This window comes from Rhinoderma darwinii, chromosome 5, assembly GCF_050947455.1.
Source record: "Rhinoderma darwinii isolate aRhiDar2 chromosome 5, aRhiDar2.hap1, whole genome shotgun sequence".
Classification (NCBI taxonomy): Eukaryota; Metazoa; Chordata; class Amphibia; order Anura; family Rhinodermatidae; genus Rhinoderma; species Rhinoderma darwinii.
Window position 1 is genome coordinate 12721298 of NC_134691.1, and position 15774 is coordinate 12737071.

Sequence of the window (15774 nt, forward strand, 5' to 3'; positions counted from 1 at the left end):
TCTATGGGTGTGAGTGCGCACTACTGCTATAGGTGCTGCACTGTTATCTATGGTGTGAGTGCACTCCGCTAGGTATCAGATCTTTATTCATGGTGAATGTGCTTTGCTATTTCGTCCAGGTAGGGACAGGTGTTATATTTTCAGCGAGGATTCTGTGGGAATTCTATAATAATCGAACTTTAGGTAAATTACTACTCCTTATTGGTAGCCTCGTCTAGCTTCTACCTACCTGGTTAGCCTGGTATCTTTAGGAATACATCGGCTAGTCTAGCCTAATTTAAGGATGTAATATTAAGGCTATGTTCACACTGGGTATTTTGCCGAGTTTTTTGACGCGGAGACCGCGTCGCAAAACTCGGCAGAAACGGCCCGAGAACGCCTCCCATTGATTTCAATGGGAGGCGTCGGCGTCTTTTTCCCGCGAGCAGTAAAACTGCCTCGCGGGAAAAAGAAGCGACATGCCCTATCTTCGGGCGCTTCCGCCTCTGACCTCCCATTGACTTCAATGGGAGGCAGGAGAAAGCGTATATCTCGCTGTTTTATGCCCGCGGCGCTCAATGGCCGCGGGCGAAAAACGGCGCGATAATTGCCGCGAAAATCGGCGTGCAGGGAGAGGAATATCTGCCTCAAAGTTCCAAACGGAATTTTGAGGCAGATATTCCTCCCCCAAAATACTCCGTGTGAACATAGCCTAAAATAGTCTTTTAAGCGTTATTTTCCAGGCGGATTTATCTACTTTCAGTTATTTGAGCACAAAAATTCTAATTTCTATTTCTTTATAACCTTATGGATATGACTCCCTGACTACTTTGCCCAGCACCAGCGCAGTGTCTCTGGATATGGATCTGGACTGGAGGCTGGAGGGACGCGGATCAATCCTGTGAGGCAGGACGACTGTCAGTCAGTGAAGGCAGCAGCCAGACAGCATCAGTGCCGGGAGAAAGGCATATGACGAAAGTCAAGGCTGGAACACACATACCACTCTTCCCGTTCTCAGAAGTTGATAGGAATCATATGGGCATACTACAACATTGTATCTAGTTATAGCAGCAAAGAGCCTGTCCTGACTTCCTGCCAGCATTGTACATGATACTTTGTTGGAGTTATCAAGTTCTAATAAACTTTGCTACTAAATCTTGGACAAAATGGCGTCACCCGTGATCGCAGACACTGTTTTCTAAAACATATGTACGAGTGCCTACCACTAGTGCTCGGCACTAAACCCGCCTATCGGTCACTTTCATCCAATCAGCAAGCATGTTAGATTGTCGGCTCGCTCGCCTCCTGGTAAGAGAAGCTCTCTGATTGGTGGACTGGTTGTACACAAAGCGTCCATTGGCTGTCTGTCAGGGGTATGTAGATGTCGCCTTCGCAGCTTCCGGGACTGTAGTTGTCGTGTCCCCGTTATATCCCGCCGTAATGGAGAGGGAGAAGTTAAAGGGGATGGCGGGGAGCTCGGCTGTACGTGGAGGAGCGCCAGCAGGCAAGTCTCGGTGCATGGGTGTGAATATGTATGTGATAGAGGAGAGGGCAGTATGGCCACAATGCAGCTGTACTTCTGTGTGTGTAATAGAATACCTTTAATCCGTCATTTACTGCACTTGGTAGGGTGACATATTTTCTGGATTATCAGAATGTCATAAACTATAATCTTAGGCATCGTTCACACTTGGTTTGGAAAAGGATGTTACATGTCAGTGAATGGAAGCTGGCCGTTGAAAGTTTTATGCTGTGCTAAAGGATATCTCCACCTTTTAATTCGTATTTGTGATTTGCCAGTCCATGTAAAATGAAAATGAAGCAACTAGTCTGGATTAGAAATCTTCTACCGCTTTGTGTCTACAGCTCCTATGCAGACCTATGTGTCTCCATGGTAACAGACTACAAACAAACCCTGTGTAGTCTGATCCTAGTAGAGGACAAGTGGAAGGCAAGAGGACTGCAGGGTTTGTTTGTAGTCTGTTACCATGGAGACCCATAGATCTGCGTTGGAGCTGTATACACAAAATGGTAAAAAAAAATAATTGTCATCTAAACTATTGGAGGTTTTTCATTTAGCGAACTGACACATTTTACCTGCACTGATACATTGTCACAAACTATCAGCAGAGGAGAGAAATTTGTGCTGTTGAAGTGTTTATCTCACAGAGGATTGTCCAGACTGGATCATATTGCAGCAAAGCCTCAGCTGTGAGAAGTTTTAGTTTTGTAGGGGGTGTCAGCCGAGTGTTTCCATTCACTGACCGCAAGTGGATTCTTGACAACGCTTTGGAATTGAAATGGAAGTGTATGAGAGTTTGGGCAGCACGCTCGTAGCATTGGAAATGTAACGGTCACTTCCCATCCCCCAAATGGACACCTGATCGCCAAATTTCATGTGACCAACGTGGTATGTAAATCGCCTGCCTGCTCCCCCCACCCATTGGATTAGATTTGGGGGGGTACTCTATACCACAGCGCATGGGACAGCATTGAGGTTCACAGCGGGAGGGGGAGGGGACTTGTTGCTTTACATAAGTCATTGGGAATTGCAACAGAACCCAGCAGGTACTCCTAAAAAAAACAACTTGCATTGCCGAGTCATGTCGCGCGCCCCCCCCCCGTACGGGGCAGATACCTGTTAACCCCTTAATGACCGGGCCATTTTGCGCGTTAATGACCTTTTGGATTATTTTTTGTTTCTTCACGGTCGCATTCCAAGAGTCGTAACTTTTTTTTTATTCCGTCGATTTTTGCGGGACAATGTGTAGTTTTCATTAGTACTATTTTGGGGTACATAGGACTTATAGATTAACTTTTATTTTATTTTTTTATGGGGGGAATGGGAGAAAAGAGAGAATTTTGCCGTTGTTTGCGGTTTTTTTTGGACGCCGTTCATCCGGCGGTTTAATGAATGTGTTTATTTTATTGGTCAAGTTGTTACGATCGCGGGGATACCATATGTGTGTGATTTGTTTTGACACTTTTACTAAATAAAACCACTTTTTGGGTTTTATTTTATTTTGACTGTAATTTTTTTTATTTTTTTTCGCCAACTTTATTTAACTGCTTTACATTGTTTTTTTTAAGTCCCACCAGGGGACTTCACTATGCGATCTGCTGATCGCATATATAATGCTTTGGTATACTTAGTAAACCGAAGCATTATTGCCTGTCAGTGTAAAACTCTGGACTAATAGGCAGACCTGGGGGTCTTGGTTAGGCCCCCGGCTGTCATGGAAACCCGACAGCGACCCGCGATTTGTATGCGGGGGCGCCGATGGGGTGACAGAGGGAGCTCCCTCCCTCTGTCAAACACATTAGATGTCGCTGTCACTATTTAATGGGTTAAACTGCCGGAATCGGAGCGCGCTTCGATTACGGCAGTTGCGGCAGGAGCCAGGCTGTGTATAACAGCCGTGCTCCTGCCGCTGATCGCGTGGGTACAGTGGCAGTACCCGGGCGGTCACAGGATGGATATATCCGTCCTCCTGCGCGAACTAGCAGCTGTAGAGGATGGATATATCCGTCCTTCGGCGTTAAGGAGTTAATCTTCTTTCTCTCCCTGTAATCATTGCTGCACTGACTATGGACACTCCCTGCAATGCTAGGCTTATACACAGGAGCCGATCTGATCAAGCGGAACTGCAGTGTAAAGCATGGGGGAGAAGGACCTGGCAACAGCCTGAGATTGCAACTTCATAGGATCCCATGGGACAAGGCTGGGTAAGGGCTATGTTCACACTCCATACTAAAAAAACATCTGAAAATACGGAGCTGATTTTCAGCCGTTTTTTTAGCAACTCACGTTTTTCGCTGCGTTTTTTATGGCCGTTTTTGGAGCTGTTTTTCTATGGAGTCAATGAAAAACGGCTCAAGAAGTGACATGCGCTTTTTCGCAGGCGTTTTTTTACGCGGTCGTTTTTCAAAACAGCAGCATTAAAAAAATGCCCCGTCGGAACAGCCTCCAAACATCTGCCCATTGATTTCAATGGGAAAAACGTCGTTCTGCTTCCAATTTTATGGCCCGAAAATAAGCCGTGTGAACCCTTATACTGGTGATGAGTCTTTCTTCCTGCAGCTCATGCATCCAGCTGTGACTACTAGGGGGGGGGGGGGAATGGGGAGGCCTTGCTGTGACTACTGGGGGGAATGAGGAGCCCTTGCTGTGACTACTAGGGGGTGGGGGAAATGGGGAGGCCTTGCTGTGACTACTGGGGGGGAATGGGGAGCCCTTGCTGTGACTACTGGGGGGAATGAGGAGCCCTTGCTGTGACTACTGGGGGTAATGGGGAGCCCTTGCTGTGACTACTGGGGGGAATGAGGAGCCCTTGCTGTGACTACTGGGGGTAATGGGGAGCCCTTGCTGTGACTACTGGGGGGAATGGGGAGCCCTTGCTGTGACTACTGGGGGGAATGAGGAGCCCTTGCTGTGACTACTAGGGGGTGGGGGAAATGGGGAGGCCTTGCTGTGACTACTGGGGGGAATGGGGAGCCCTTGCTGTGACTACTGGGGGGAATGAGGAGCCCTTGCTGTGACTACTGGGGGGAATGAGGAGCCCTTGCTGTGACTACTGGGGGGAATGAGGAGCCCTTGCTGTGACTACTGGGGGGAATGAGGAGCCCTTGCTGTGACTACTGGGGGGGGAAATGGGGAGGCCTTGCTGTGACTACTGGGGGGAATGAGGAGCCCTTGCTGTGACTACTGGGGGGAATGGGGAGCCCTTGCTGTGACTACTGGGGGGAATGGGGAGCCCTTGCTGTGACTACTGGGGGGAATGAGGAGCCCTTGCTGTGACTACTAGGGGGTGGGGGAAATGGGGAGGCCTTGCTGTGACTACTGGGGGGGAATGGGGAGCCCTTGCTGTGACTACTGGGGGGAATGAGGAGCCCTTGCTGTGACTACTGGGGGGAATGGGGAGCCCTTGCTGTGACTACTGGGGGGAATGAGGAGCCCTTGCTGTGACTACTAGGGGGTGGGGGAAATGGGGAGGCCTTGCTGTGACTACTGGGGGGAATGGGGAGCCCTTGCTGTGACTACTGGGGGGAATGGGGAGCCCTTGCTGTGACTACTGGGGGGAATGGGGAGCCCTTGCTGTGACTACTAAAATGGTGGCGGGCATGGAGTTTTTCTTGCTGTGCCTACTGTGAAGTGATGACTAGCCCAGTCAACTGTGGTATTGATTCCATCAAAACGACGGAACCCTTAACCCCTTAGTGACCGGCCTATTTTAGGCCCTAATGACCAATCTATTTTTTTTCATTCTTCTATGGTCGCTTTCAAAGATCTATAACCGTTTTTTATTATTTTTCCGTTGACACCGCTGTGCGAGGACTTGTTTTTTTTGCGGGATTAGTTGTACTTTTTAATGGCACCATTTTGGGCTTCATATAATTTTTTAAATAACTTTTTTTATTAACTTTTTTTTGGGGGGGGGGGGAAATAGCAAAAAAAACTAAATTCCACCATTATTCTATGCGTTTTAAATTCACAGTGTGACGTAAATATCGCGTTCCCTTTATTCTGTGGGTCGGTACGATTACGGCGATACCGCACGTGTGGAGGTTTTTCTTGTGTTTTACGACTTTTGAACTATAAAAAGTCTTGAACTAAATGTATTTGTTTTTGCCTCGTCGCGTTCCAAGAGCCGTGACTTTTTTTTATTTTCCCGTCAATGTTTGGATTTGCGGACTGTTTTTTGCGGGACGAGGCTAAGTTTTCGTCGGTACTTTTTTGGGGTACTTAGGACTTATTGATTGACCTTTTTGGGGGACAATGAAAAAAAATAGTAACTCTATTGTTTTTTGCGGCGTTCACCTTGCGGTTTAAATGACACGTTAACTTTACCGTTTGGGTCATTACGGACACGTCGATACCACCTACATGTACTTTTATTTATTTTTTTACACTTTTGCTAAATTTTATTAGCCCTTGCATTTGCAGACCACCAATAGGTAAGAGTGGGAGCCCCCCCCCCCTGTAAACCACTCAGATGTTGCTGAACGCAGCATTTAAGAGGTCAAACGGCCGCGATCTAAGGAAACTCTCTCATCCGACAGCTGAGCACCCGCTCCAGCCTGCGCGGGACACCCGTGCAGAACTTGGACTCGGCCGCCATGAAAAGGCGTATTTGTAGTCACTAAGGGGTTAAACAACGGTGACCATCGGAAACCATTTGTACCGGGTCCGTCACCACTGAATTCAATGGTGATGCAAATGGAAACCTCTGGTCTCCATTAGTCTCAGTCAGGGTTCCGTTCCTGGATTCCACTGATGGAAAACTCCGACGGAACCCGTGAGCGGCGTCCTGGCGCAGATGTGAACGAAGCCTTAAATGTTGGGCTTTTTTCTAAGTCATTCATTTGTAAACCTGCCTGAAGAAGGAGCCGAAAAAGGTCTCGTACCTACAATCATTTTAGTCTTTTTTTTTTTTTTTTTTTTTTGACACAAAAGTATTTAACATTACATAATAAATAAGTGAAATATCCCAAGGGAAAAAAAATCTCTAAAACCCACTTTTCCCCTTACAAAATGCTTTATTATGGAAGAAACTTTTTTATTTATTTTTTGAAAATTATTATTATTATTATTTTTTTTAAATCTACCAGTAATTGGTATCGCTGCATTCGTAACGTCCCGAACTATAAAACTATTACGTTATTTAACCCCCAGCGTTAAAAAGTAAAAACGATGCCAGAATTGCTGTTTTCTGTCCCATCGGTCGGAGCCGCGGCGGCCGGCGTTCTATCTTTCATACACGCACCGGGGGTGTGCCGGCCATTTCTACTACTCATTTGAGCACTTTGTCACTTTACCACTTTGGGAACAGGTGACGACAATGAGGCGCTGCAGCAGTCCTTCTCACTGAACTAGAATATCATCAAAATGTTAATTTATTTCAGTAATTCAATTCAAGGAGGGAAACTCCTATATTCTATAGATTCATCACACACAGAGGGATCTATTTCCAGCATTTTTTTCTTTTAATGTTGATGATTATGGGAACAGTTAATGAAAACCCAAAATTTAGTGTCTCAGAAAATTAGAATATTATATAAGCCCAATTTCAAAAATGATTTTTAATACCGAAATGTCGTCCAACTGAGAAGTATGTCCAGTATCTGCCCTCAATACTTGGTCGGAGCTCCGACTCTGCATGAATTACTGTATCAATGCGGCGTGGCATGGAGCCGATCAGCCTGTGGCACTGCTGAGGTGTTATCAATGCGGCGTGGCATGGAGGCAATCAGCCTGTGGCACTGCTGAGGTGTTATCAATGCGGCGTGGCATGGAGGCGATCACCCTGTGGCACTGCTGAGGTGTTATCAATGCGGCGTGGCATGGAGGCAATCAGCCTGTGGCACTGCTGAGGTGTTATCAATGCGGCGTGGCATGGAGGCAATCAGCCTGTGGCACTGCTGAGGTGTTATCAATGCGGCGTGGCATGGAGGCGATCAGCCTGTGGCACTGCTGAGGTGTTATCAATGCGGCGTGGCATGGAGGCGATCAGCCTGTGGCACTGCTGAGGTGTGATCAATGCGACGTGGCATGGAGGTGATCAGCCGGTGGCACTGCTGAGGTGTGATCAATGCGGCGTGGCATGGAGGTGATCAGCCTGTGGCACTGCTGAGGTGTTATCACTGCGGCGTGGCATGGAGGCGATCAGCCTGTGGCACTGCTGAGGTGTTATCAATGCGGCGTGGCATGGAGGCGATCAGCCTGTGGCACTGCTGAGGTGTTATCAATGCGGCGTGGCATGGAGGTGATCAGCCTGTGGCACTGCTGAGGTGTTATCAATGCGGCGTGGCATGGAGGTGATCAGCCTGTGGCACTGCTGAGGTGTTATCAATGCGGCGTGGCATGGAGGTGATCAGCCTGTGGCACTGCTGAGGTGTTATCAATGCGGCGTGGCATGGAGGTGATCAGCCTGTGGCACTGCTGAGGTGTGATCAATGCGACGTGGCATGGAGGTGATCAGCCTGTGGCACTGCTGAGGTGTGATCAATGCGGCGTGGCATGGAGGCGATCAGCCTGTGGCACTGCTGAGGTGTTATCACTGCGGCGTGGCATGGAGGCGATCAGCCTGTGGCACTGCTGAGGTGTTATGGAAGCCCAGGTTGCTTTGATATCGGCCTTCAGCTCGTCTGCATTGTTGGGTCTGGGGTCTCATCTTCCTCTTGACAATACCCTATAGATTCTCTATGGGGTATAGGTCAGGGGCAAGTTTGCTGGCCAATCAGGCGCAGTAATACTGTGGTTATTACACCGGGTATTGGTACAGAAATCATCATCTCCATAAAGCGGTCAGCAGAGGGAAGCATGAAGTGCTGGGAAATGTCCTGCTAGACGCTGCGCTGACTCTGGACTTGATATAACATTCTAAAAGGTGATAAAAGTTAATCAATAAATTTATATGTACCCCAAAATGGTGCAATTAAAAAAACAACTTTTCCTGCAAAAACGCCCTCATACGTCCGTCTAAAAAAGTTATGAGGTTAGTAATGCGACAACCCAAAAACTATATATAAAAAAAAAATCGCTCTGACATTAAAGGGTAACTAAACCTTTAGGGTATGTTCACACGAGGTCATTATGCCGTAATTGACGGACGTATTTCGGCCCCAAGTACCGGACCGAACACAGTGCAGGGAGCCGGGCTCTTAGCATCATACTTATGTACGATGCTAGGAGTCCCTGCCTCGCTGCAGGACAACTGTCCCGTACTGTAATCATGTTTTCAGTACGGGACAGTAGTTCCACGCAGAGGCAGGGACTCCTAGCATCGTACATAACTATGATGCTAGGAGCCCGGCTCCCTGCACTGTGTTCGGTCCACTACTTGCGGCCGAAATACGTTCCATCCATTACGGACGTAATGACCTCGTGTGAACATACCCTTAAAAAACTGTTGACATGTCAGAAGTTTGGACCGGTAGGAATCCACGAGACCACCAGCAATCGCTGAAACAAAGCTTGGGTGAGGGGTGAGTGCAGCGCTGCTTCGTTTCTGATCAATTTTACTCGGAAAGCCAAGTGAGCGGTGGACGGACTCTAAGACTTTCTATTGAGCCCATACAGCGCGCCGAGGAAAGACCGTCACCCCCGTCACGGCGCTCACGCTTTTTTTTTTTTTTTTTTTTTTTTAGAGATTGGTGGAGGTCTCAGTGCTCGGGCCCCCCACCAATCAAAACTTCTGACATGTCAAAAGTTTTTTTAAAAAAAAGTTTTTAGCTACACTTTGGCCCAAAATAGGCTGGTCACTAAATGGTTAACATTGGATTTTTAGGGGAGGATTTAACATTTTGATGTGGAAACCATTGCAGATTTTTATAAACCTACATTTTTGAGACCGTAACGCAATATAAATTGACACAGAACGCCGGACCGTGGACCACTCCCCCCGCTGACCCCCTTAGGCTACATTCAGATGAGCTTGTCAGATTTGCGCGCGTAAAATACCCAGCATTTTTCCTGCATTTTTTTGTCCGTGTTCGTTGCGTATTGGAATCGGTGTGGCATCCGCATGTGTGAATGGAATTGCACGGGTCCGTGTGCTGGGAGTGATTTCAACGCACAGCACACGGACGAGTATTAGGGTATGTGCACGCGACAACGCCAAACACGTCTGAAATTACGGAGCTGTTTTCAGGCGTTTTTGCATGTACTTGTGTTTTTCGCTGCGTCTTTTACGGACGTTAAATGGAGCTGGTCAATGAAAAACGGCTCCAATTACGTCCCAAGAATTGTCCTGCACTTCTTTGACACGGGTGTAATTTTACGCGCCGAATTTTGACAGCGACGTGTAAAATGACAGCTCGTCGGCACAGAACATCGTAAGACCCGTTGCAAGCAATGGGCAGATGTTTGCCGACGTATTGGAGCCGTCTTTTCAGGCGTAATTCGAGGCGTAAAACGCCTCCATTACACCTGAAAATAGGCCGTGTGCACATACCCTGACGCTCGTCTGAATGTGTTAATGGGCCGTGTTCACACCTATCCACCCATAAAAGCGTGCAGTTTATCCGCCCTGTTCGCCGCAGGGGATTCTAGATGAAAAACTGCACCGAAAAAGAAGCTTCATATTTCGGCATCCATTGTGACGCGTCCCTCCGTCTTCCTGCAGCTCCGCCTCCTGGGATGATGATTCATGCCATGTGACTGCTGCAGCGGCGGTCACATGGGAACAAACGTCATCCCAGGAGGCCAGCCTGGAGGAAGAAACACAGACTTCTGGGTAAGCATTCTTCTTTTTTTTTTTTTTATTACATTTTTTGTTTCGTTTTTTTTTTTTTGCCGCGGAATCACTGCGATTTTGCTTCAAAAAACCGCAACATCTGTTATTTTTTTGCAGGTTTTACCCCCTATTAAAATCAATGGGGAAAACCCGTAACAAATAAGCAGCGATTACGCAAATACAATTTGACGTGCTGCGGAATAAAAAAACGCACAGGTAGGTAAATTTCTGAGCATTTTTTCCGCTTCTCAATTACGCGGCGTGCGGAGGAGATTTGTTCTTTCTCATCCGCTTTGCTCCTAGTGTATTACGCTGCGGGTTTTCCACAACGAAATCCGCTGCGGAAAAATCTGCAGTATTTACGCTACATGTGAACTGACCCTTACCCTGCTCAAAATCCATGTCACGGCCGCACCCCAGCCCCCTGCCCGTGTCTTCCTGCTGCGTCGCTGGATCTCTTTTGTTACAGGGTTATTTCCAAAATTTAAAAAAACGCCGCAGTGAGGAGGAACGTGAATGGAGCGGCGGTTGTGCGTGCGCTCGCTGCTCTATTCGATGTCTGTGGGGCTGACAGAAACAGTTGAGCGCTGTATCCGTCAGTCCCATAGACTCTGAATAAAGCAGCGGTCCAGCGTGCGCTCGCTACTCCGTTTAATTTCTTCCTCACTGCGGTCTAGCAGTTAGCAGGTTTTTTTTCCGGCAATATTGCCGTATGAGGGCTTGTTTCTTGCGGGACAAGTTGTAGTTTTTCATTGCTCCATATAATGTACTGGGAAACTTACTTGGGAGCCAGGGACTGGGGTGGACAGATGCGGGTGTCCGGTTGTTCAGTGCGTGCAGACACATGGATGTGTATCCGAGCCGTGACATGATAGTTCATTCCCTAATTCCTCATTGTGGCCTCTCCAGAGGATAAGACGACCGCCCGTGTCTAACTTGATTACAAGCAAATCTTACATGTCTGAGAGGCTGCAGTGAGCCCGTGTTACCACTGGAGGGGGCTGGAGGAGCATACGTCTTGTGGCTTTATTTCTGGAGTAAAAAAAATTAAAAAATAAATATATATATATATATATTAGAGCTGGGCAATTTTGCCCAAAAATAAATTCTAGCTTTTTTTTTCAACACTTTGGGCGATTTTTAGATTTGAATCTCGAATATTTTATATTTTTCTATTCATTTAACAGTAAGGGCATGTTCACACGGCTTGCTTTCGCCCGTTTTTCAGTCCGTAAACTGCTGAAAAACGGCCGAAAAATAGGAAGCAGAACACCTCCAAACATCTGCCCATTGTTCCGACAGGGCGTTTTTTTTACGCGCCTGTTTTGAAAAACGGCCACGTTAAAAACGTCTGCGATAACTTAGTGCATGTCACTTCTCGAGCCATTTTGGGAGCCGTTTTTCATTGACTCAATAGAAAAACAGCTCCAAAAACGGCCGCAAAAAACAGTGAAAAATGCGCGCTTGCTTAAAAAAACGGCTGAAAATCAGGAGCTGTTTTCCCTTAAAAACAGCTCCGTATTTTCAGTTTTTTTTTAGTAAGCGTGTGGACATAGCCTAAGGCTATGTTCACACGGAGTATTTTGCAGGAGGAATATCTGCCTCAAAATTCCGTTTTGGAGTTTTTCGCGGCTTTTTTCGCCCGCGGCCATTGAGCGCCGCGGGCATAAAACACCGCGAAATACGCTTTCTCTGCCTCCCATTGAAGTCAAAGGGAGGTCAGAGGCGGAAACGCCCGAAGATAGGGCATGTCGCTTCTTTTTCCCGCGAGGCAGTTTTACTGCTCGCGGGAAAAAGACGCCGACGCCTCCCATTGAAATCAATGGGAGGCATTTTCGGGCCGTTTTTGACGAGTTTTGTGACGCGGTTTCCGCGTCAAAAAACTCGGCAAAATACTCCGTGTGAACATAGCCTAAGGGGGAGTTCACAATGAGTTTTTTTACGCGGAAACTGTGTCGGAAAACGAGTCAAAAAATGTCCGAAAATGCCTCCCATTGATTTCAATGGGAGGCGGAGGCGTTATTTTCCCGTGAGCAGTTTTTTTTCAAAAGAAGGGACCTGCCCTATCTCCAGGCGTTTACGCCTCTGACCTCCCATTGACATCAATCGGAGGCAGAGAAAGCGTATTTCGGGGCGGTTTTTTGCCTGCGGTGCTCAATGGCCGCGGGCGAAAAACGCTGCAAAACTGAATTTTGAGTCAGATTTTCCACCTGCAAAAAAACTGTGTGAACCCAGTCTTCTACTCAGAGATACTATAATACTGCCCCCTATATACAGGAGTATAACTACTATAATACCACTCCAATATACAAGAATATAACTACTATAATACCACTCCAATATACAAGAATATAACTACTATAATACTGCCCCCTATATACAAGAATATAACTACTATAATACTGCCCCCTATATACAAGAATATAACTACTATAATACTGCTCCTATATACAAGAATATAACTACTATAATACTGCTCCTATATACAGGAATATAACTGCTATAATACTGCCCCTATATACAAGAATATAACTACTATGCTGCCCCCTATATACAAGAATATAACTACTATAATACTGCCCCTTTATACAAGAATATAACTACTATAATCCTGCCCCTATATACAAGAATATAACTACTATAATACTGCTCCCTATATACAAGAATATAACTACTATAATACTGCTCCTATATACATGAATATAACTACTATAATTACTGCCCCCTATATACAAGAATATAACTACTATAATACTGCTCCTATATACAAGAATATAACTACTATAATACTGCCCCTATATACAAGAATATAACTACTATAATACTGCCCCTATATACAAGAATATAACTACTATAATATTGCCCGCTATGCACAAGAATATAACTACTATAATACTGCCCTCTATATAGAAGAATATAACTACTATATTACTGCCCCTATATACAAGAATATAACTACTATAATACTGCCCCCTATATACAAGAATATGACTACTATAATACTGCGCCTATATACAAGAATATGACTACTATAATACTGCCCCCTATATACAAGAATATAACTACTATAATACTGCTCCTATATACAAGAATATAACTACTATAATACTGCCCCTATGTACAAGAATATAACTACTATAATACTGCCCCTTATATACAAGAATATAACTACTATACTACTGCCCCTATATACAAGAATATAACTACTATAATACTGCCCCTATATACAAGAATATAACTACTATAATACTGCCACCTACATACAAGAATATAACTACTATAATACTGCCCCTATATACAAGAATATATCTACTATAATACTGCCCCCTATATACAAGAATATAACTACTATAATACTGCCCCTTATATACAAGAATATAACTACAATAATACTGCCCTCTATATAGAAGAATATAACTACTATATTACTGCCCCTATATACAAGAATATAACTACTATAATACTGCCCCCTATATACAAGAATATAACTACTATAATACTGCTCCCTATATACAAGAATATGACTACTATAATACTGCGCCTATATACAAGAATATAACTACTATGCTGCCCCCTATATACAAGAATATAACTACTATAATACTGCCCCTTTATACAAGAATATAACTACTATAATACTGCCCCTATATACAAGAATATAACTACTATAATACTGCCCCTATATACATGAATATAACTACTATAATACTGCCCCTATATACAAGAATATAACTACTATAATACTGCCCCCTATATACAAGAATATAACTACTATAATACTGCTCCTATATACAAGAATATAACTACTATAATACTGCTCCTATGTACCAGAATATAACTACTATAATACTGCCCTCTATATACAAGAATATAACTACTATAATACTGCCCCTATATACAAGAATATAACTACTATAATACTGCCCCTATATACATGAATATAACTACTATAATACTGCCCCCTATATACAAGAATATAACTACTATAATACTGCCCCTATATACAAGAATATAACTACTATAATACTGCCCCCTATATACAAGAATATAACTACTATAATACTGCCCCCTATATACAAGAATATAACTACTATAATACTGCCCCTATATACAAGAATATAACTACTATAATACTGCCCCTATATACAAGAATATAACGACTATACTACTGCCCTTATATACAAGAATATAACTACTATAATACTGCCCCCTATATACAAGAATATAACTACTATAATACTCCTCCCTATATACAAGAATATGACTACTATAATACTGCTCCTATATACAAGAATATGACTACTATAATACTGCCCCCTATATACAAGAATATGACTACTATAATACTGCTCCTATATACAATAATATAACTACTATAATACTGCTCCTATATACAAGAATATAACTACTATAATACTGCCCCTATGTACAAGAATATAACTACTATAATACTGCCCCTTATATACAAGAATATAACTACTATAATACTGCCCCTATATACAAGAATATAACTACTATAATACTGCCACCTACATACAAGAATATAACTACTATAATACTGCCCCTATATACAAGAATATATCTGCTATGATACTGCTCCTATATACAAGAATATAACTACTATATTACTGCCCCTATATACAAGAATATAACTACTATAATACTGCCCCAATATACAAGAATATAACTACTATAATACTGTCCCTATGTACAAGAATATAACTACTATAATACTGCCCCTATGTACAAGAATATAACTACTATAATACTGTCCCTATATACAAGAATATAACTACTATACTACTGCCCTTATATACAAGAATATTGTAAAGGATCTGCCAGGCACAGCTTCGGGGTTAACTTCCTCAGGTAATCAGTCTTCACCTGAGTCTATCTCTCTGAGACTGACTCTAGCTTCCACCACTCAGGCTGGCAGGCTTAGGAGTGGGAGAGCTTATCGCAGCCTGGCCAGACTCAGCTAGCTCCCGCCCTCTGTCTATTTATACCTGTCTTTCCTGTTCCTCCTTGTTTGTGATTCTTCTCGTGTGGTTTCCTGGCCCAGCTACAGCTCCTAACAATTTGATCCTGCTCCATTCTGACCCTGGCTTTCTGACTACTCTCCTGCTCTGCGTTTGGTACCTCGTGCTCTCCTGGTTTTACTTGGCTCGTTCACCACTCTGTTGCTCACGGTGTTGCCGTGGGCAACTGCCCCTTTCCCTTTGCTTTATATTCCCTTGTATGTTTTGTCTCGTGCACTTACTGAGCGTAGGGACCGCCGCCCAGTTGTACCCCGTCGCCTAGGGCGGGTCGTTGCAAGTAGGCAGGGACAGAGTGGCGGGTAGATTAGGGCTCACTTGTCCGTTTCCCTACCCCTATCATTACAAATATAACTACTATAATACTGCCCCCCTATGTACAGCAATATATCTACTATAATACTGCCCCTATATACAATAATATAACTACTTTAATACTGCCTCCTATATACAATAATATAACTACTATAATACTGCCCCTATATACAAGAATATAACTACTATAATACTGCCCCATATATGCA

The 15774-nt window shown here is 44.4% G+C and overlaps 1 protein-coding gene across 2 annotated transcripts in view; it reads left to right on the forward strand.

The window, feature by feature from the left end:
* Nucleotides 1-1344: 1344 nt before the first annotated feature.
* Nucleotides 1345-15774, forward strand: part of ZFAT (zinc finger and AT-hook domain containing) — a 166911-nt gene continuing 152481 nt past the window's right edge. For both annotated transcript variants that reach the window (XM_075825704.1, XM_075825705.1), the window contains exon 1: nucleotides 1345-1483. The gene's annotated coding sequence lies outside the window, so the exon portion shown is untranslated. The remainder of the gene's footprint in view (nucleotides 1484-15774) is intronic.